This window comes from Pan troglodytes, chromosome 3 (assembly GCF_028858775.2).
Source record: "Pan troglodytes isolate AG18354 chromosome 3, NHGRI_mPanTro3-v2.0_pri, whole genome shotgun sequence".
NCBI lineage: Eukaryota > Metazoa > Chordata > Mammalia > Primates > Hominidae > Pan > Pan troglodytes.
This window is the reverse complement of record NC_072401.2, coordinates 6,244,115-6,266,162: the sequence shown is the minus strand read 5'-3', so window position 1 is coordinate 6,266,162 and position 22,048 is coordinate 6,244,115. Positions and strand designations below refer to the sequence as shown.

Genomic DNA, 22,048 nt, shown 5'->3' with positions numbered 1-22,048 from the left:
CCAGGCTGTCCCAGAGTTCACCCCTGGTGCTTGGACATCAGTGCAAAGGGGCATAGCCAGTAAAATCCAAAAATTAAATGTGGCTATTCCAAATGTGAACCCCTGGGAAAACTCAGGGGCTTAGCTTCAAAGTGAATGCAAAGAAACAGAACCATGAAGATACTGTTCGGTTCTGTTGTGTTCAGAACAGTTTTAGAAAAGATGTGATCACTTTAAGAAGAAGCCTACTGTGGGTGCCTAACGGACACGTAGCATCACGGAAACAGCTGCCGCTTCTGTGAGGAAGGAGGCCAAATGTTTATTGAGCATCGATTCTGGCTCAGGCTAGAAGTTTTCCAAGATCCTGCCTGGAACACTAGGATAATCAAATATCCTTTCATATATGCCTAGTGCCTAACCAAGCCTGGCACAGCAGAGAGAAAGAAACATATTTTAAACAACATTTTTCTGCTTATAAAAATTAATATATACGTATTTGAGTGAATTTGGAAAATTTAAAAAATAAAGTGACAAAAACACATGGAATTCCACCAGTAAGAGATGTTCATTTTCAACATTTTGACATTTATCCTTACGCATCCAGGCTTTTTAAAAAACGAGATCATACTGTAAGTGATGATATTTAAAGCATTTCTCATTCAACATGCAGTATTGACATGCTATTTTATAGGGACAGGATAGCATGTTGGTTAAGATAATGGATTCTGGAATAGTCTCTCAAGCTGTGGGCAAGTTCTTAATCCCTTTGTGCCTCCATTTCTTCCTAAATAAAATGGGGATAAGAGCAGCACCTTTTTTATACTCCTGCAGGAGTAAACAAACTAAATATGTAAAGTGCTTAGAACAGGGCCTGGCATAGAGCAAGTTTTCACTAAATATTTGATGTTATTATTATTTCAGTAAAATTATTTAAGCCTCCTTCACTCATCCCCACTACTTACTTTGTGCTGGGCATTTTCCAAGGTCTTTTCACACATGCTGTCACATTGAATTTCTAAATGATGCCAAGAAACTGATATTGCCTCCCATTTCACAGATGTTGAAACTGAAACTTGGAGGAGACAAGTCACTTGCCAAGTCATACAGGGATCAGCAAAGCCAGAATCAAACCCCTTTGGGTCCTGTATGACCCCCAAGCCCTTGGACTGTGCCCAGACCACCCTGCTCCTGATCTTAGCTCTAAGCAAACCAGATTGGCACTGTGGATGCTGCTATTGATTTGTCTGGCATTGATTGTTGCTGCTACCTGGGGTTGTGTATGCAGGAAAGGAGGCCTTTTCAGTCCATTTGTAACCCACCCCACACCTCTGATGATTTCAAATCAACTGCTACCTCTCCCTAAAGCTTCCTTAGGCAGCTGGGACTGAGATTCCTCCAGGAGCAACCCTTTCTCCAGTGCCTGGTAGATGCCTGGCATTCCACAAATGCATGCACAATTGAGCTGAAAGCCACTTTTAAAAAATAAACATTGATAATTGGAGACGCTTTTGGGACTGAAACCAAAACCCAAGAAAGACAAAGAAAGGAAATGGGGTATTTCATTTAGAGAAGACTTGGAACCTACCGCCCCAAGGAGTACCTAGTGAAAGTGAGAGGAGGAGGAGTCCCATTGTAAATTGGAAAAAGCCTTGGCCTGGGGCCAGGCCAACCTTAGTTCCAATCCCTGTGTGACCTTGAGTGAGTTTATTCCCCTCAGCCTCCTCCGTACAATGGGGACAAGGCTGCAGTGAGGAAAATAGGAGAGAATGTGTTTGGACTGTTTAGCGTGTGCTGGGCCTGAGTTTAGACTCTTAAGAGCAGAAGCCGTGTCTTCTGTGTTGTAGAAATTGGTGCCCTTAATTTCTAGAAAAGTATTGGGCACACTGCAGGCATGAGGAAATGTTATTGGACAAATGAATACTTAACAAATAGACGTTAGTTTCTCTCTACCTATCGTCTTACACAGGTACCAGGGAGTAGTTAGGAGGATGAGAGATGAGGGTGTGGGAAGTTGGGGGATGAGATGGTAGAATAAGAGAGAAGCAATGTAAGGAGTAGCAACGGGTACAGGAACCAGAACCAGCATGCCAGAGTTCCGGTCTCAGCTCTGCTGCTGGCAAGCTCTGCAACTGTAGCCAAGTTGCCTCATCTCTTGGGGTCTCAATTTCCTTGTGAGCAAATAGGGACAATGATAGTACTTAACTCGCAGTGTTGTTGTCAGAATGACAAGAGCTTTAAACTTATAAAACACTCAGCATAGACTCTGGCACAAAGGAAGCACACAATTAATGTAAATCATCATCATCATTATCAGAACATTTTATTAATTAGAAGAAAGAAGATAAATTAGATATGGTTGAGTAATAAACCACCCTAAAGCTCACTGGCTTAAAGTCACAACCATTTTATATATTCATGTATACACATTAGATGTAGATTGGCTCTGCAGGGTGGTTTTCAGCTGGTCTCACTTGGGTCATTCATCAGATAGTTCTACTGGGGCTGAGTAGTCTAGGAGGGCTTTGTGTCTGGCCATTGGTGCTAGCCATCAGTTGACTGGTTTTTCAGCTAGAATGCTCATCTCTGCTCCAAGTATCCTCTCAGCCTCCAGAAACTAGCTCAGGTTTCTGCGTATGGTGGTCTAAAGGCATGGTTCCAAAAGAGAGAGCAGGAGCTTCAAGGTCTCCTGAGGCCCAGGCTCAAATCTCCCACAGCGTCACTTCTGCATCTTTCTATTGGTCTAAGCATGTGGCAAGGCCAGTCCAGGGTGTGGAGAACCAGACTCCACCTCTAGCTGGGAGGGGCAGGGGAGTCACATTACAAATGAATGTGCACACAGAGGTGGGAGGGATTCTTGCAACCAGCTTTGCAAACAGTCCTTCACTGGCAGGAAATGACATTTTTGAGGCCCTGATTACTTACCAGGCACTTCAGCTTCCACAGATGTTATCCACATAGCAAAATGTTGAGGCGAGGACTTCACTGTCACCAGGAATACTATATTCAGGCCAAGTCTGCCAAGCCATTAAGGCATCTGATATGGTAGGATTCAGGCTGCAGATTAGGGCCTGGGGGAAGGGCACCTGGGTTCTTTCTGTCAGTGAGAATTGCAGAATTCTAGGAAAACCGTAATAGTATAATGAATTACAAATAAGAAGGAAGATTTCTATCAAGTGTGTCAACTGAATGATGAGGTTCATACATTTGGAAAGGAGGGCTTTATTTCCCATAAAGGATTGCAGCCTGCAGGGTGGCCATTCTGGCAGGCTAGGGAGCATAACCTCTGGCCAGAAGCCAGAAACAGACACTTCCCGTGAGGGACAAAGAGAACAGAAATTTATGCTGAGTTGGGTGGCCAAATATACATATTTAATTAGCTATGGGAGGAGTCATGAATATTTATGAAAGGAGAAACATGCACATGTGCAACTGAGCTTCATGCTTTTCCATGGGACCCACGTTCAAAAATGGCAGCATTAGCATGATCCGAGGGTGTTTTCAGCCGTCTGACATCAAAAAGTGGGGCAGAGGATGCAAAAACCCTTTCTGCATGTTGTCGGCAGACTGGCCAGAACCACTGCATGGTTGGTGGTCTCTTATCACTGCTGAAGCAGTGAGGACTAAAGGAGCCAAATCCTGGAGAGGGGAGATCTTCTGAGAGTCAGTGCTGCTCTCCTGCTGGGGTTTTCTACAGTCTGGGGACCGGGGACAGGGCTGAGGATCCAGGCCTGGTTCAGTGCAATGATCATTGATGGGGATGGAGAGACAAATTAGAGACTTGAGGGGCTTCAAAGGCCAGGGTGGGTTTCTCCTCCAGACGTTTGCCGCATTCCAAAGCTGTGCAGGGTGGGGAGTAGGAAATGGAATGAGAAAGCCTCTGAACAGCAGAGCAGAGTTTTCCATAGTCTAGATGTCCAGAAGAAAAGGATCAATGTCGAGGCTCTGCCGGAGCAGCCGTCAGTGAGCACACTGGGCTCTCACCTGGCTGCTGTTGATATTTGACCCCATGGTGCCCTCAAAGCCAAGGGGGAGTTTCAAACAGAGAAGGACTTCTTGTGGTTTAGGGAGACCATTTTGGATCCCTGTGGAGAAAAGATTGAAAGAGATGGGAAACTAATGGAGAGGGGACAGTGACAGAGGATGTTGCCTGGTTGTGGATAATGGCTGATGGGCAGGTGGTGACTGGTGTATTCCATTTCTTTCTTTCTTTCTTTCTTTCTTTTTGAGACAGAGTTTCAGTCTTGTTGCCCACGCTGGAGTGCAATGGCGCGATCTCGGCTCACTGCAACCTCTGCCTCCCAGGTTCAAGCGATTCTCCTGCCTCAGCCTCTGGAGTAGCTGGGATTACATAGGTGCCCGCCAACACCCAGCTAATTTTTTCTATTTTTGGTAGAGATGGGGTTTCACCATGTTGGCCAGACTGGTCTTGAACTCCTGACCTCGGGTGATCCACCTGCCTTGGCCTCCCAAAGTGCTGGGATTACAGGCATGAGCCACTGAGCCCTGCCCCCATTTCTTTCATAAATCAAAAAAGCAGAGGAGCATGAGCAGGCAGAGGAAGGCAAGCTATTTGATGGAGACGCCATCTGTCACAGCAGCAAACTTGGGAGGATAAGGGGAAAGCAAAGGTGGAAAAGACACATCATTTGTCTTAAATGATAAAAAAAAGAAAAGAAAAAGAAAACTGACATCACATTATGAAAGGAGTTTGATAGATTTTGAAATGGGAGAGAAGAATTTGTCTTGATTAGTGTGATATTAAGTAGAATTGAAACTGAGGACAGGTTCAAATTTAATATAAAAAAGGTTATCTGAGACTTGGAGATTAATCAGCTCATCCATCTCATTTGAGGAAACTGAGGCCCAGGGAGAAAAAAATGGCCTGTTCAAGGGACCTAGTAAATTGATTACAAAACCACCCTAATATTGTTTCTTATTCAATGGTGGGAAGGCTTGTCTTTCCCCATCCTAAGGCCACCTCCTTAGATCAGAGGGCCCCTCCAGCTGTGACCCTTGGATTCTTGGGTTCTACTTAGGACATTGTAATAGTTAACTTGTTGGAGGAGGTTGTTGAAGAGAGAGCCCCTTGGTGACAAAGACTCTATGAGTCTCCTAATTCCTGTTATGGTCCCTTTGATCCATGAGTCATTTAGAAGGATACTTTCAAATTCTTAATATGTGGGATTTTCCTTATTTTGTTCTTATTATTTATGTTTTAATTCCATTGTAACCAGAGAATATGGTTCATATAATTTCCGTTTTTTTTACTTGTCAAGGCTTGCTCTATTTCCAAGATTATAAATGCATTTGGCAATGTTCCATGTATGTTTGAAAATATTACGTATTTGGCTATTATACTAATGTTTCAGACTTTATATACACGTCCATTACATGAAACTTGTTCATTGTGGTCTTCAAATTTTCTTTGATTCCTCATTGGTACATTTGTTTGCTTGATCTGTCAAGTTCTGAGGAAGATGTGTTTAAATACCCAACTATGGCGATTCTGTTTCTAATTTTCTTAGTTTTGCCTTATACATTTTGAGGCTATATTATTAATATTTAGTGCAGTCTAGTATTTTTCTATTATACTATGAATCTTTGTTTTACAATTAGGTAGTAACCTTTGTTATCTTTAATAATGCTTTGCGATTTTGAGTCTATTTTGTTTAATGTCAATATGGTTATTCTGAGTTTCTTGGGCTAGTATTTGCTTGGTACACCTTTTCCCATTATTTTACAGTCAATCCTTCTCTGTTTTTATATTTTTAGTATGTCTCTGTTAACAGCATATAGCTGTATTTTAAATTTTTTAAGCTTACAACAATCCTTGTCTTTTAAATGGAAAGTTTAGTCCATTATAATGATTATGATAACTGATATATGTATATCATAATATATACATTATAGCTGAGAAATATATGTATATTTATCCGTCATCTTATTGTGTGCTTACTGTTTACCCTGCCTTTGCTATGCTTCTGATTTTTCGCTTTTCTTGCTTTGTATAAAACTGATTAAGTTTTCTTTATTCTACTTTTCACCCTAGGTGTACATTATATTTCCATTATTTTAGTGGCTACCCTTTAACGTTTCAAAGTGCATTCTTGGCTTGGCATCTCTAACTTCCTCACGCACAGAGAATCCTAAGAAGGCTTTAATTTTCATACCTCCCCTTGCATCTTTTATGTTTCCCAGGAATATATTTTCACTCTATTTTTATACTTTTCACATGAGCCACTATTATTATTTTATATAGTTAATCCTTTTTTAGATTTACCAGTTTCTTTAGTTGCCATTCTTTCTTGTATTTTTTTTTTTCTTTTGAGTTTAGTTTAGTTCTCCCTGGAGCACATTCCTTACTAGTATTCTTTTAGCAAGGCATTTAGCAGTAAAAACCTCTCAGTCTTTGCCTGAGAATGTCATTATTTTGTTTTTATGGTTAGGTGATCATTTAGCTTTATATAGAATTCTAGATTCTCTATTATTTCTTCTTGGTGATATGACAATGCTATTCCACTGTCTTCTGGCTTTCATGAAGACGCCTGTTATTGCTGTAACTGCCATGTACTTTTAGGTAATCAATTTCTCTCTCTCTGATTGCTTTTAGCATCTTCTATTTGTCTTTGTGATTCTGGAGTTCTGCTATAAGACATATATTCATTTTTATCTATCCTACTTGGGGTTCATGATTTCTGAATCTGAGAATTTGTATCTTTCAGCATTTCTGAAAAATTCTGTCATATATTTGAATATTACACCTTCAACCCCTTGTCTTTTCTTTTCTTCTGAAACTCATGTTAACAGTTTTAGACTGACTCAATTTTTTCCTTTGTGGCTCATAACCTCTATATCTAACTTATGTCTAACTCTGTCTGTCTGTCTTTTTTTTTTTTTTTTTTTTTTGAGATGGCGTCTCGCCATTGTTGCCCAGGCTGGAGTGCAGTGGTGCGATCTCGGCTCACTGCAGCCTTCACCTCCTGGGTTCAAGCAATTCTCCTGCATCAGCCTCCTGAGTAGCTGGGATTAGAGGCGCCCGCCACCACGACTGGCTAATTTTTGTATTTTCAGTAGAGAAAGGGTTTCACCATGTTGGCCAGGCTGGTCTCCAACTCCTGACTTCAGGTGATCCACCCGCCTCGGCCTCCCAAAGTGCTGGGATTACAGGCATGAGCCACCGCACCCATCCTCTTTCTGTCTTTCTAAGCTATATTCTAGGTAATTTCATTAGATAAATCCTGAAGCTCATTTTTTTTTTCCTGCAGCATGAAGACTCTGTAGCCAGACTGTTGGGGATTAAATCCAGGCCGTGTGATCTTTCTGTACTTTAGTTTCATCATCTTTAAAGTGGGAGTTCCAACTACTACCAAAGTGGGTTCCTTCCACCTACCTACCAAAATAACCTAAAATTATTTTAAGGTTAAATAAATCCATATAGATAAAGCTCTTAGAGTTGTACTGTCCCATCATAAGTGCTGTATCCAAGTTAGTTAGACATTACCTTAATTATGTTAAGAATCCACTTTATGGTCTCTATTCAATAGTTCTACTATTTGATGTTCTTGGGGGAACTTAACCTTCCTGACAAATACATCTTATGTCTTCATTCATAAAGGATTGTTTTCTTGGGCGTTTTGTAATGTTGGCCTCTGGGGCTTTTTTTTTTTTTTTTTTTTTTTTTTTTTTTTTTTTAAGACGGAGTCTCACTCTGTCGCCCAGCCTGGAGTGCAATGGCGCAATCTCGGCTCACTGCAACCTCCACCTCCCGGGTTCAAGTGATTCTCCTGCCTCAGCCTCCCGAGTAGCTGGGACTATAGGCACCCGCCACCACACCCAGCTAATTTTTGTATTTTTAGTACAGACGGGGTTTCACTATGTTGGCCAGGCTGGCCTCGAACTCCTGACCTCGTTATCCGCCTGCCTTGACCTCCCAAAGTGCTGGGATTACAGTCATGAGCCACCACGCCCAGCCCTGGGGATTTATCTATAGGAATCCTGTGCGTTTCAGCATCAGCCCTGGGTATATCACAGGCTCAAGGGAGTTCAACCCCAAATTCCCATGAGATATAGGGCTATGGTTACATCTTCTTAAGGATGGCTTTTTTCTCTTCGCCTAGAACTCAAGCCAGGACAAACTTCCTCTCTATCTTCTAATTCCCCCTGTTACTGGGGGCATAGCCCTCCAAGGACCTTGGCTCAGTTCCGGCTCCCTGACTCTGTCTGCGTCCATGTCGAACTGCATCCCCTGGTTTACAGAGGCCAGGGCAGCCTTCCAGGAGTGGCAGTGGCACCATTGCTCATGTGGGTTTTCCTTTACTGACCTGTGAGACCTGCTCCTCCTGTAGAAGAAAAAATAAGGCCATGTTAACTGCAGTAATTATGAACCTAGAGCTTCCTGTGTGCCAAGTGCTGTTCTAAGCAGTTTCCATATTTTAACTCATTTAGCCTTCATGACAACTGTATCTGCACACTATTAACCATGTTTTACAGCTGGAGAAACTGAAGCACAGAGCTGCTAAGTAACTTGCTTGGGGTCACCCAGCCAGAAGTGTAGGGAGCTGGGATTTGAACCTAGGCAGTTTAGGGTCACGTGTATGCACTTAAGCCTATACCAGGCTGCCTCTCAGGCTATAGGAAGACACTTTGCCTGGTTCCTGGCCCATGAAAGTGAGTACACAATAATAGCTGTTGGCATTTTTATGATAAATGCCATCATTATTGTTGTTGCTATTGTTACTTACAAGTAAACCCTCATTCTAGGCTTCAGGAGCTCATGGGCCAGGACAGCCAGACACACATGGAAGGGAGGCTTGTGCTCCAGCCTGGCTATGGCAAGTGTGCAGGGCCTGTAGCTGGCCTGGGGCAGGTGGTTTGGAGCTGAGGAAAAAGCATGGGTGAAGAACATGCCAGGAGTTAAGTGGGGCCGGGAGGAGGGTGTAGGGAGGAGTGGCAGGACACAGAGAAAAGGTAGACAGGGGCCAGACGGCAGAGGACTCTTGAGCCAGACCAGCGAGCCTGGAGCTTCTCCTGCAGGGATGACAAGCCACACAAAGTCCTTTTGTGGAGGAGTGGAGTTTGATTTATTTAAAACGCTAAACTCTGTGCTGAGTTTTCCAATATAAGGAAGCTTGCAGAGGAATCTGCAGGCAATGCTGTCTGAGCAGGAAGAGAATAACAACAGCGAGGACCTGGAAAGGACCAATGTGTGTGGGTGGTCGTGGAGTTTCAGAGCAGCCGTGACTCCTGTGTCGCCGCCAAACGCTGTCCACCTCGCCTTACCATGCAGCCGTCTACTCTCTACAGCCATCCAGTGAGCTGCTCACCCCTTCTTACAGATGAGGAGACCGAGGTGCAGGGAGGCGAAGTGAATTGCCAGGGGCTGTGTTGGAGTGGGAAGATGTCTAAGCCTGTGTCCTTAACCCTACACCACGCTGCTGCTCCAGTTTTAGAAGAAAAGAGTAGGGAGGTGATTCTCGCTCACAGACACCCTTCTCTCTCTTCCTGCTTCTGCTCTCCTCTCTGTCATCTCTTCCTTCCCTCTCCTCTTCCTGTCTCGTCCTCTCCTGACCTCCTCCTCCCACTCCTCTCCCCAACAGGCTTGTCACCAGGACCCCCACATTGGCTTTTATTCTATCTTGGAGGGGACTTCACCATCCCTGGCTCACTCCCATGCCTCCCAGGGGTGCGTCAGTGCAGGTCTTGGGAACAGTGTCCTTCAAGGGGGTCTGGGCCAGAGGGGACCTTGCTATGCCTAGCCCATTTCCCATGGGCACCCGAGCTCCGCAGGGAGGCACAATCGTAGTCAGAACAACGCCTGCTGAGTACGCCCCTTACCCCCAGCTCACTTAGTAGCAGACATTAGAGGGTCTGTGCTGGCCGAGTGCTGGTGTCAGGGACATGGGGATGAGCCACATAGCTCCAGCCCTCAGGGACTCCAGCCACGTGAGAAGGTAACTGGCATGGAGTCTGGTGTGTACCAGTGTGTGCTGGGAAAGCCCAGAGTCAGGGTCAGGGGTCAGCCCCACAGCAGTTGGGGAATATGGGAGTAGGGACGGGAGGTGGAGGCAGGAGCTGCCATTCATAGAGGCTGGAGAAGTAGGAAAAGCCCCATCCCAAAGTTCTGTGAGTGGCAGACTCGGGACCTTGGATCTTTTCCCAGAATCAGTAGGGAGCCTTCCAGAGTTTCCAAGTGGGGTGGTAGTGAGCAAACATTGCGCTTGAGTTCCATGAAGCTAATATTCAAAAGCACTCTTGACAAAGTGTTTTCACATGCATCCCAGCATCTGATCCTTCTTCCACCCTCTGTGAGAGATGAGGGCAGCTAAGATATAACATGGAAGAAAAGATCCAGAGGCAGAGAGGAGGCTTGTTAGGATTGCTTAGGATGCACAAGACAGCACCAGGCTCCCGTCCAGGGCTCTGGTGTCAGGGTCCTGATCCCTGGTGCTGGGAGCAACTCTTCTGAGGAGAAATTTGTTTACAAAAACTATAAGGCAGAGAGAAAATGATGGTCTTTAATATTAATGATAATATGGTTTCCGCCATTTATTGAGTGGCTGCTGTATGCCAGGAGCTGCACCACCATTATAAATGCACTATCTCATTTAAACCCTGTAACAATTTGTGAAGCTAACTAGTAATATTCTCTTCTGTGCAGAAGGAAACTGAAGTTCAAAAAAGATGCCTTCTATTTCTGCAGATCTGGGATTGAAATCCAGCTCTCTTGCTTTTTTAATACTGTAATGTGGGTGCAGTGACTCACACCTGTTATCTCAGCACTTTGGGAGGCTGAGATAAGAGAATTGCCTGAGCCCAAGAGTTCAAGACCAGCCTGAGCAAGGCAGGTGGACTCCACCTCTATAAAGAATAAAAAAATAAAAATTAGCTGGGCGTGGTTGCATGCGCCTGTAGTTGCAGCTACTCAGGAGGCTGAGGCGGGAGGATCAGTTGAGCCTGGGAGGTTGAGGCTGCAGTGAACTGTGATGGAGCCACGGCACTCCAGCCAGGCTCCAAAACAAACAAACACTGTAATGTTCCCACCACAGTCTGATGCCTTCCTTCTCCAGGTAGATGATCACCTGGTCACCTCAGGTTCAGGACCTGGGCACCTGGACAGCACCAGGCAAGCTGTCCGCTGCCTGCCTCCCTCTTTGATGGCTGGATTCTTTACGGAGCCCAGCCTCGCTACTCATGTGCGTGCTCCATAAATGGGCCAAGGAAAGAGTGTGCCAGAGTAGAAATGCGACACGCTTCTGCTCTCTGGGGCATTCAGCCAAGAACTGTGTGCATGGTTCACCTGCCTGTGAAGACAGCCGGCCAGTGGGTTTACACCTGGCAGGTTAGTGAGTTACACCTGCCTTCCTCAGCTGAGAGGGGGGCAAGAGGCCAAACATTGCATGGAAATTAGAGACAGTTGGCAGGGGTGGGGGGCGGGGGGGCATTGGGAAGAGCTTAGCATTTTGGGGTCAGGTGACAACTCTCCGTAAATACTGAGCTGGTGACATTGCCTGTCTTCTCCTCTGCCCTTCTGCGTGGCTTGCACAATTTGGCTCCCCTTTCCAGCCTCGGCTTCCCCTTCTCTGTGTGCTCTGCTGATTTTCTGGAATCAATGAATAGAAGGAGGAAGTGACATTGAATGAGACAGTGACACCCCGGGGTGGTGATTTCTGTGTCAAAGCCTAAAGGAGAGCCTGGATCCATGGGGAAGATGGGAGGGAGGGGTGTGCAAACCTTAGGCTCCTCAGAAGCCTTCCTGAAGGAGGCAGAGCTGAACGAGAGGGATCCCCCGGAGAGAGGGTGGAGTGGGCCTCCCCGTCAGACATCATAAGGGCTGCTGATGGCTGGTGTGTGGAAGGACAGGAGGAAAACAGCCGCGCAGAGCCTGTGTTTGGAGCGTGGAAACATGGCAGTCTAGAAGTGCAGAGGGCAGGTTTCTAGTTCAGCTCAGCCTCGCCAGGGCTGCATGACCTTGGGGAAAATTGCTCTGTGTTTTTAGACTTCCTTTGTCTCTTCTGTGAAATGAGAATCCTGGTAAATCACTTTATCTTCGCACTGGAGAAATTGACAGTGAAAAGTTTTTGCAAACCATAAAACTCTGTTCAAATGCAAAGATGTGTTCTTCTACATGGGAAACCAACACCACTCCTAGATTCCCTAACTGATACTTGCTAGGTGTCCCTTGCACTGTGCATCAGTGTTTGGGGGCCGCCTCTTGGTTCTCTTTCCTTTGCCCTGAATACAAACCCCTGAGGTCATGGGAACACACCAGCCAAGTAGCCTGGACTTTGAGTCTGCAGGGACTCTTTGCAGGGGGTGTTTTCAGCTCAGCCCCAGTCTTGGGGAGTTCCTTTTCAGCTGGGCCTGACAGAGATGGATTCCAGTGACCTGCAGGATCTGGGACATGGCTCTTTCATCCTAGTCTCACTGGGACAGATTTAGGCTCTCCCACTTTCATGTGAGCTTTGCCAGCTGGACCTGAACTGTTTGCTCATTTATGCACGAGGCGTTTGTGCACTCCTGGCCAGGACTGTCCCTCCCTTCTTTCCTTCTTTATCCCTTTACCCCTTTGCCTCTCCGCTTCCCACCACTCTTCTTCCACTTATGTCTTTCAACATTTTGAGGAGTACCTGCCAGGCCCATGCTGGGCATCATGGACAGCAGAGGTGAATCTAAGCATGGTCCCTGCCTTCATGGTGCTCACGTGCTCCCTGGGGAGACGGACACTGGAGTTGAGTGCAACACTGTAAACTGTAACACATATGTTCACTCATGGAGGGGGATCCGGCTCTGGAGACAGCCAGAGGGTGATGAGCAGACCCACCCAGGGCGGGCGGGGCCCCAGAGGCAATTGCTTCATGCCCGCTTTATGCAGAGCTGCTGCACACATGCCCACAGTGAGACACGGGAGGCACTGCTCAGACACATGGATTAAAGTTGTTAAAACTGTCTAGTGTTTCAAGATTCACAAAACCTGAACACTTTGATTCTTCTAGCAACTTTATGAAGTGGTCAGCTGAACATAAGAAAGGGGTTCAAAAAAGTCTGGTGGTGGATTGAGCAAATACCAGAAGGTAGAGTCAGCCTGCGGGGATAGGAAGTCAAGCAAGGATGGGGGCTGGAAGTCAGGGTTAATCCCTATAGAGCTGTCCAAATAGCACCTGACACATAAAGACAGTCAGTAGGTAATGTTACCTCTTATAATTGGTTGCTATTTTCCAAAGAAATGGAAGGTGCCCAGAGACCATCCAATCTAACATCCTCATTGAACAGAACAGGAATCTGAGGCCTAGAGAGACGTCAATGGGAAGGCAGCCACAGGACACTGAGTCCAGGCTCCCCGATTCTCAGTGCTGCACACCCACACTCCCCACCACACAGAGCAGCCTCTTTCATGAGCCCAGTGTTTTCTCTATCAACCCCTGGTTGTCATCATGCCTAGAAGGATCACCTGCATCCTGTTAGACACAGGCGCACAATTTAAAGGCCAAATACATTCACAAGGGTATAAACCTATCAAGTAAAAGCCACCTCTAACTTGGCATCTCTAGTAGAGCCCAGTAAAATTTGCTTACTGCGGGGTAGCTAATATTTAAAGCTGGTTATTGTCACAACACAGCTTAATGGTCTAGCATCTTCGACACTTAATTGCCCTTTATTAGATCATTGCAGAATGAGATAATTGGACCAAGCGCTTGAACTTCTGACTCTCTCCTATTTATATGGTGGTGCACACAGATGGGGAATTTCACAAGTGCCTTTTAGGGCTGGCGCTCACAGAGCGCTGGGCAGCCTGGAGTTTACTGCCACTGTATTTACTCAGGGCATGCTTCATTCAGAAGAACTACATTTCCTGGAGTTTCTCACTTTTATTTTTTCTGCTTATAAGAAGTAAATTGTAAATTTCCTTTCCCCTTTCCTTCTGTCCTTTTGTTTCCAGCACAAGTCCCTGTTATTAAAACACAATTCACTTCCGAGTCAGTTCTCTTGGGTTTATAAAAGTGCATATTTCATATTGAGCATAAAAGTCAAGGAAATTTAATGTTATTCCTAAAGAAGAATGTGCTCGCTTTTGCAAAACAAAATGTAAATTCTGGCTACCTTGGTTGTTGGGTTTGGGATAAAGGAATATTTACATAACTTCCCACCTTCAAACCGATGCAGCTATGGGCTTGAAAAAAACGTCTGCTGACAAGCGCATCAGAGCCTGAAAAATATTCACACCTTTGAAAACTGACTAGTACTAGCCGCTCTGGGGGTTCTTGGTTGGTCACTGAGACACAGATGTAACCAATTGCAGGATTTATCATGCTATGATTTATAATAGTGCGTTCTTAGAAACAATCTGAATGTCCAACAGCCTGGAAATGGGTGAGGAAATGATATATTCACTCCATGAAATAGTGGCCTTTTCACATTTGTTCAGCACATTTTTATTGAATGCCTACTGTGGGTATCAGGGACAGTGTTAGGAGGTAGCTATGCAATGATGAGTGGGACAATGATGCAGTTGTTAGCAATCACTGCTACAAAGATGATGCTTTGGGGAAATCTTTTAATGCGAAGTCAAAACCCCCCAGAAATGTTATTATCTCAATTTTGTTGAAAGCACACAAAACACTGGGAAGGTTGACTTATTTTTTGTTTTTATCTCTTTCACCAAATATCTGTAAGGCACACCTAAAACATCTCTAGTAGGGAAAAACAAGAAAGTTTTTAAAAAAGCATTTGACATGTTCATTTGGAGGTTCCCCTGTTAGGAATTGTGTCTGTATGCCGGAAGTCACTGCATCTTCGGAAGTGACAGGAGAAGGTGCCGTCTGCAGTAGAATGCCTTCTGGCCCCAGGGAGATGTTTTATCACCGGGAAGCATGCAGGGTGTTCATGCCTTCTGCTCATCCCGGTGCTGGTCCTTCTTCCTCCAGAGCCTCATGGGAAATCACGACTTCTCCGTGCCCGTCGCTGTCAGCACACAGATCTGCCTGCTGGTTTCCATAAGCACTTGGTCAGAGCAAACAAAGATCTTTCATCATCTGCTCCACGAACTCCCTTGGTGACCTGGAACCCAGCTGCTGCTGTCCGAGGTAGCTTCGGGGGGTGTGTGTGTGTGTATGAGAGGGGAAGAGCAAGAGCTAGCCCATGAAAGGTTTTGTTTACAGTTTTTGCCTTTGACCTTATAAGATTACCTTGCAGTTTGTATTCCAGGATCCTGAGTATGGCAGACACTCAGTGAATAGAAAATGGATACTGTTTCCGAGTAATTTTGTGAAAGATTTTTATTTTTGCCTTAATGAGCTCTATCTGAATTAAATTTTCAGGTGTATTATGAACATTTACCCTTTATAAAGGACCATAAACATTATGTTCCTTAATATATTGCAAGTTCCACGCATTAATGTGAGCTCCGTATTTGCAGAGGCCTGCAGGAAGCTGTAACTGGTACCAGGTGAGTGAGGCAGGCCTCCTGTGCAGTGGAGCTTGTCAACTCAGGACACATCAGTGGCAGGGCACATGGGGGTTCTGGGACCCCAGGGGAGGGACCCAGGCAGGTGTTGGGGAGGGGATTGGCAGTGCATTTGGGGAAGGTTTCCTGCAGGAGGCCATGTCTGAGCTGAAGCATGAAGAATGGGTGTATTAGTCTGTTCTCACACTGCTGTTAAAGATACTACCTGAGACTGGGTAACTTATAAAGGAAAGAGGTTTAATTGACTCATAGTTCTGCATGGCTGGGGAGGCCTCAGGAAACTTACAATTATGGCAGAAGGAGAAGGGAAGAAGGCACATCTTACATGGCTGTAGGAGAGAAAGAGAAAGACAGAGAGAGAGAGAGACAGAGGGAGAGCAGGGTAAACTCCCACTTTCAAACCATCAGATCTCATGAGAACTCCCTATCACCAGAACAGCATGGAGGAACCTCCCCCATGATCTAATCACCTCCTACTAGGTCCCTCCCTCAACACATGGGGTTTACAATTTGAGATGAGATTTGGGTGAGGACACAGAGCCAAGCCATATCACTGGATAGGAGTCGTCAAGCAGAGGGCAGAGACAGAAAGCAAGAGAGTGAGCTCCAGGCAGGGGAAACAAAGGGGCTTGGGGGAGAGGTTAGAAAGACTGGAGGGAGTTGAGTGTGGTTGGAGTGGGGAGTGGTCAGTGTCAGAGATGGGCTGGAAAAGGAGCAAGGCCTGGAGGCTTTGCACACATGACCCTCTGAGCTGTTGCCATAAGACCTGCTTCTGAGCCCTGATTCCGCAGTCTCTCTTCCATGGCCTGTCCTTTGGCCTCCAGGCACAGCTGGCTCCAGGGGAGACTGCACCCTCCAGTCATTCTCTGCCACCTCCATCTCCTGCTTTGTGGTCACCACCATCTGACAAGCATGCATCTGCTCCCTATCTTCCCCTTCCACAGTAGGCATGGTAAAAGCAGGAATTTTCATGCATTTCACCAGAACACTCCCTGTCTGTCTTCCCCTTCCACAGTAAGCACCGTAAGAGCAGGAACTTCTATATATTTCACCAGAAACATGGGCACACGGAAAGCAGTCATAAAATATGTATTGATCGGATGAATGGTCAGTGAATGAATGAATATGGATGAGCCGCAGAGCCACTTTGGTTCCCCCTCGGGCCAGAGTTCAGATTTCCTGTTTGTGTGGGAAACAGCTGGAAGGATGAGTGGTCATGCGGGCAGGGTGGGCCTGGGGGCTGCTTTTGAACTTACAGCCTGGTTTATTTCCACCACTTTATTGCGCTTGTCATTTGGCTTAGAAAATATGGTCTGTGGGCCCGGGGACACAGGTACTGTGCTGGGTCATCTGCCCTTTAAAAAAAAAAAATGAGGAAAAATTCACATGACGTAAAATTCACCATTTGAGCCACGTTAAAGTGCACAATTCGTGGCTTTTAGTGCCTTCACAATGCTGTGCCACCATCACCACTAATTTCAGAACGTTTTCATCATCCTAAAAAGGAACACTGTCCCCTTTAGGCCCTTTAGGCAGTCCCTGTCTGTTCCCTCCACGCTCTGGGGTAACTGACATCCGGCGGTCCACTTTCTGTCCCTGTGGGTCTGTCTGCTCTGGGCCCTTCGTGGGAAGAGAATCATGCACCACGTGGCCTTCGTGTCTGTTTCCTTTCACCTAGCGTCCCATTTTCAAGGTCAGCCCCCGCCGTAGCAGGTGACAGCACGTCATTCCTTCTCGTGGCCGAATAATGTTCCCCTGGATGGATGGGCCATATTTAGGTTATCCATTCACCAGCTGATGAACATTTTCGTTGTCTCCATTTTTTGACTATTATGAGTGTTTAGGTCACCAGATTAATAGGGGCTCATTCTAAAAATCTAAACCTTATTGAAAGACACGTTGGGCGAAAGGAAAACTCCCTGGAGCCCCTCCTTCCAGCTATCGTGTCGTCCGCATGGATCTGTGCGTGGCTCCGCCTTCTGCATGGCAGACTCAGCTGCCGATCTCCACAGGAACCCCTCTCTGCCCACAGCCACAGCCTTCCCTGTGAGGCCTCGGGATTCTCTGCATTGCTGAGATCTTGCGCTGGGTCTGCATCTCCTCCCAGCCCTCTCCAGTCCTTAAGACCCCCTTCCCAACTTCCATCACCTGGTGAACTCCAGCTCATCCCCCGCTGCCAAGGGTGGGTCCCAGGCCTGGCTCAGTGCTTCCCCAACCCTGGTCCTCGCTCCCAAACCCTGGTGTAGGTGTTTATCTCGCCTACCAGACCGTGGGCCCTCCAAGGCCAGGGCCATGTCTGGGCATTTCTGTGACCACAGGGCGGTGCTCAGGCAGTGCTGGGTGGAAGCTCACATTGGTGGGAGAGGCAGGTTGCCATAGAAACCCAGTGTTATGCTTGGTGAAAGGACAGGATCTGCTCATGGGACACAGCCATCCTCCTCTCGGTGTTTCCCGGGGCCAGGCTGGCTGTTTCTGCCAGTCCTTGTCCACTGGTACCGTCCTCCCAACAGGGCGACCATCGGTCCTGAGGCCCTCTGGCCTTGCCTCAAGTTTATCTTTCTAGTTCTCATGCTGCGGAATGTACGGTCACCAGTTCCCACACAAGCTTCAGGGCTCCCCATGCCTCCCTGCCTGGAATGGTCCTTTGCAAAGAGAGTTGGGGATCCAGCGGCCTGGGGGTCCCCCAACAGCCCTCCCTACTAGAGCCCACCCCCCACCACACCTCCTTGCTGCTTCAGGGGTTGCGGGTCTCCCCTTGCCGAGCGCCATATCCCTTCCCTCTGCCCATCTCAGAAGGCCCTCCATCAGCTGGTCCCTTCTCTTCCCCACTCAGTGAAGTCTGTCTCCACTCCCTCTGCTGGCCTCTCCCTCCCAACCCAAGTGGCCCAGACCAACGTCTTGGCAAACCCAAAGGCAGCTTCCTGGTCCTCTCCTACCTGGTACATGGCCACCACTGAGAACCTCCTGCCCCACCCCCCAAACCTCTCCCACTCCCCTTCCTGGCCAGAGAATTCCCAGGCTTCCTCCTGAGCTGCACACCTGCCACCCAAGTGCTCCTTCCCAGGGTTCCACCCTTGCCCTGGCACCTGGCGGCCACTGGGACCTCCCTGCTAAGCTCCGGACCCTCTGACCTGCTGTTCTGTAATAATGCACCTTCCTGTTCCCACGTGGATGTTCCATGGGCAACTGAAAGAGCTACAGCTGGACTTGGCATCTTCCTCTATAAAGCCGCTTCATATTGTGCAAGTGGATACCCCTCTCCCCACATCCACGTGGAACTTGATCTCGGTTCCCAGCCCAGGAGTCCCTCCTCCTTCCTCCCCGAGAGAGGCGGCCAGCCACTCTGATGGCAGAAGACCTGGGCTGCTGCTCCAGGCCCGCCCTGGGTCCTCAGCACTGAGGGCCCTGTAGCCAGGGATTGACGGCTCACAGCGGCTCATGCTCGGGGCCAGGCCAAGAGGCTTCTCTACCCTTGCTCAGCCTCCAACAAACCGTCTGGCCTTTCCTGCTCTCTGCTCCTGCTGGCCCTGGGTGTGGGGCAGGCTGGGAATGTGCTGTGCCTGTCCCAGTTCTCCCTAAGATAGGCCTCCAGGGCTGGATGTGGGGAGGGTCCAGGAGCCCCCACTTTTGGCCTCAAACCTAAGCCATCAGCTCCTGCAGTTTAATCAGAAATCGACTATTTTGGTTTCCATTTGACTCTTGGCTCTTGTATTAGTCAGGGTTCTCTAAAGGGACAGAAATAATAGGATAGACGCATATATGAAGGGGAGTTTCTTAAGGAGTATTGACTTACATGATTAGAAGGTGAAGACCCACAATAGGCCATCTACAAACTGAGGAGCCAGGAAGCCAGTCTGAGTCCCAAAACCTCAAAAGCAGGGAAGCTGACAGTGCAGACTTCAATCTGTGGCCCAGGGCCCGAGAGCCCCTGGCAAACCACTGGTGTAGGTCCCAGAGTCCAAAAGCTGAAGAACTTGGAGCCTAATGTTCAAGAGCAGGAAGCATCCAGCATGGGAGAAAGATGGGGCCAGAAGACTCAGCAAGTCTGCTCTTCCATCTTCTCCTGCCTGCTTTATTCTAGCCACGCTGGCAGCTGATCAGATGGTGCCCACCCAGATGGAGGGTGGGTCTGCCTCTCCCAGCCCACTGACTCAAATGTTAATCTCCTTTGGCAACACCCTCACAGACACACCCAGGAACAATACTTTGCATCCTTCACCAATCAAGTTGACACTCAGTATTAACCATCACAACTCTCAATGTGTGTGGCCTAAATCTACAGGCTGGAGCCATTGGAAGGAAATTTGTGGGAGGGGCTGGGTTAGGAGTGACCACACAGCCTCCCACATTCCCTACTGATGGATCATGCCTGGCACCAGGCCAGCCTTCTCCCCTCCATCCCTACCCTTGATCCCTCGCCCAGCCCTGTGGGTTCTGCCTCCTTTCTATCATTCTCTCCATCTGCTTGCACCTGTGCTGGTGGGGTGGGGTCCAGGCAGGCACTAATGCACACCTGTCCCCAGCCGCTCCTGCCACAAAAGCCTCCTCCCTGAGTCTATCTAATCCGCATCCCCCTTCCCCTTGTTAGCAATGAACACAATTAGTAGCACATGTGGGCTCTGCACTTGGTCCAGAGTTTACACTCAGGGCTCATTGCCATCATTGTTTCTGTCCTTGTTCTTGTTGTTATTACTGGACTTGGAGTCAGAAACAGGTTCGAATCCCAACTCTACCACCCTTTAGCTGCGATCCTTGGGCCACATTTGTAACCTCCCTGAATATCAGTTTCTCATCTGTAAAACAGGGATTATAATCGCTCCCTTGCATTGTTGCTGAGACAATTAAGTTAATTACACGTGCAAAATGTCAGGTCCCTTTCCCTCCTGGAACAGGGAAAATCGCGTCTACTCCGGGAAAGTTCATTCTGTGTCCCTCCTTAGAGTTTCTTTGGGCTCCCAGGGAGAAAACGTATGAAAAGTGGATTGTGAATGCTGAAGTGCTGTCAAAATGTTTAGAATGATGATTACTAATGACAGTTTAGGGCAGCTGGGAGAGAAGCTGGGGTGAGGTGAAGGTCTAGGCTCCTGTCTTTCAAATGTCTCTCAGAGCCATGGGGCAGGGTTGGGAGGAGAGAGAGCTGATGAGGAGACCATGAGTTGTGTGTTTCTTGGAGCCAGGAGGCTGGAGTCCAGCAAAGTCCCTGGGTCCTTTCCCACCCTAGAGTCTGGCATCCATCTGCCCATTTTATGAGCATGCCACGAGGGCCGCTCCAGGCTGGGCACTGCCATGGATGCAGGAGCTGGAGGGGACAGGAGGACAACCCTTCTCCTGCCCTCATGGTGCTTACCATCTGCAGGTGAGATGGTTAGATAGGCAGTTTACAAGCAAGGCACGCTCCCTGAAGAACTCTTCTGCAGAGTCACCCACTGCATGCCACGCCTGCCCCTTCCCGTGGGTCCAATACCCCCAAGGACTCTGTCTTATTTCCCAGCATAGCCCCAACACCTGATGCAGGGCCCAGCACCTAGAAGGTGTTTGATAAGTAAGTGTCAAATTGGACCAAGTCAGTGAAAGCTGACTACTGCGCAGTAGAGGGCCAGGTATGAGTTACCCGACCCACAGGGTTATTTGTTTTTCATTGTGTCGGAAGCACGGAGTTAAGGTTTGCATCTTTTCAGGCAGTTGTTTTGAAAGACACACCTCCTGGGATTCTGAGGAGATGGGAGGGCCCATCCTCTGTCCCCATGCATCACTGTCACGTGCATCGCAGTGGGCCCTGGCCCACCACTCTGGGATTAGCTTTCCCTGCATGTGGTCCCTGTGCTCTGGGCTCTGACAGCCTCCACCCTGCAGGCTTGTCTTCCAGCTACTGGGATCTGAGCTGGGGCAGCCACCCTGGGATCTCTCAAGTGTGTATTTCCTCTGGGCTCTCATCACTTTCCTGCTTGACCAGAAACCAGCATACTGGGGGCAGAGCAGGGGGCTGCTGTTCCTAGTTATTAGGTTCCTTCGGGGGCTTTTTTCCAAATGGGATCAGAGAGACACTCTGCTGCTTTTTGTGCTTGATGCAGTAGCTGAGCCTTCTCTGCCTTCACAGGCAGCCTCTGGCCACACCCTTATCACAGCTTTCCCTGGCCCCATTTCCTCACCTCCCAGCACCGGCCGTCAGACTGCTCTTTCTTTAGAAAGGCAGCACTTTTTATATCACTCCTGTGTGCAAAAATACTTCTTATATCCACCCCCTCTTATCTGCAGGGTAAAATCCAAACTCTCTACCTTGGCATGGAAGCTTTCCACCCTCTCGAGTGTCCCCTCCTCCTCCTCTCTCCAGCTCTGCCTGCCAACTTACCCACCCGGTGGCTCCTCCCGAAACACAGTCAGCATCTCCCCACCCCTGAGCCTCCCTGGAAGCTTTCCCCACACCGAAGCCCTCCTGCTTTTTGATGCTGGCAGGGTCTGTCAGCTGGAAGACAACTCTAACTTTGCATTCTGTTACTTTATCTGCACTGTCTCACGGCATTCATCCCTTCCCCTATATGTGCACATAACATGTGCCACCGTCTACATATGCAGACACGCATGTGTGTATATATATCCTGGAGGCCATTT

General features: G+C 47.7%; 1 protein-coding gene and 1 long non-coding RNA gene across 3 annotated transcripts in view; both read left to right on the top strand.

The window, feature by feature from the left end:
• Nucleotides 1-14,988, top strand: part of C3H4orf50 (chromosome 3 C4orf50 homolog) — a 90,601-nt gene extending 75,613 nt beyond the window's left edge. For both annotated transcript variants that reach the window (XM_054682736.2, XM_054682735.2), the window contains one exon: nucleotides 14,901-14,988. The gene's annotated coding sequence lies outside the window, so the exon portion shown is untranslated. The remainder of the gene's footprint in view (nucleotides 1-14,900) is intronic.
• Nucleotides 14,989-15,065: 77 nt separating this feature from the next.
• The window catches only part of LOC129143685 (uncharacterized), a 30,841-nt gene continuing 23,858 nt past the window's right edge, over nucleotides 15,066-22,048 (top strand). The window contains exon 1 of the long non-coding RNA XR_008547421.1: nucleotides 15,066-15,421. This is a non-coding gene — a long non-coding RNA (uncharacterized LOC129143685). The remainder of the gene's footprint in view (nucleotides 15,422-22,048) is intronic.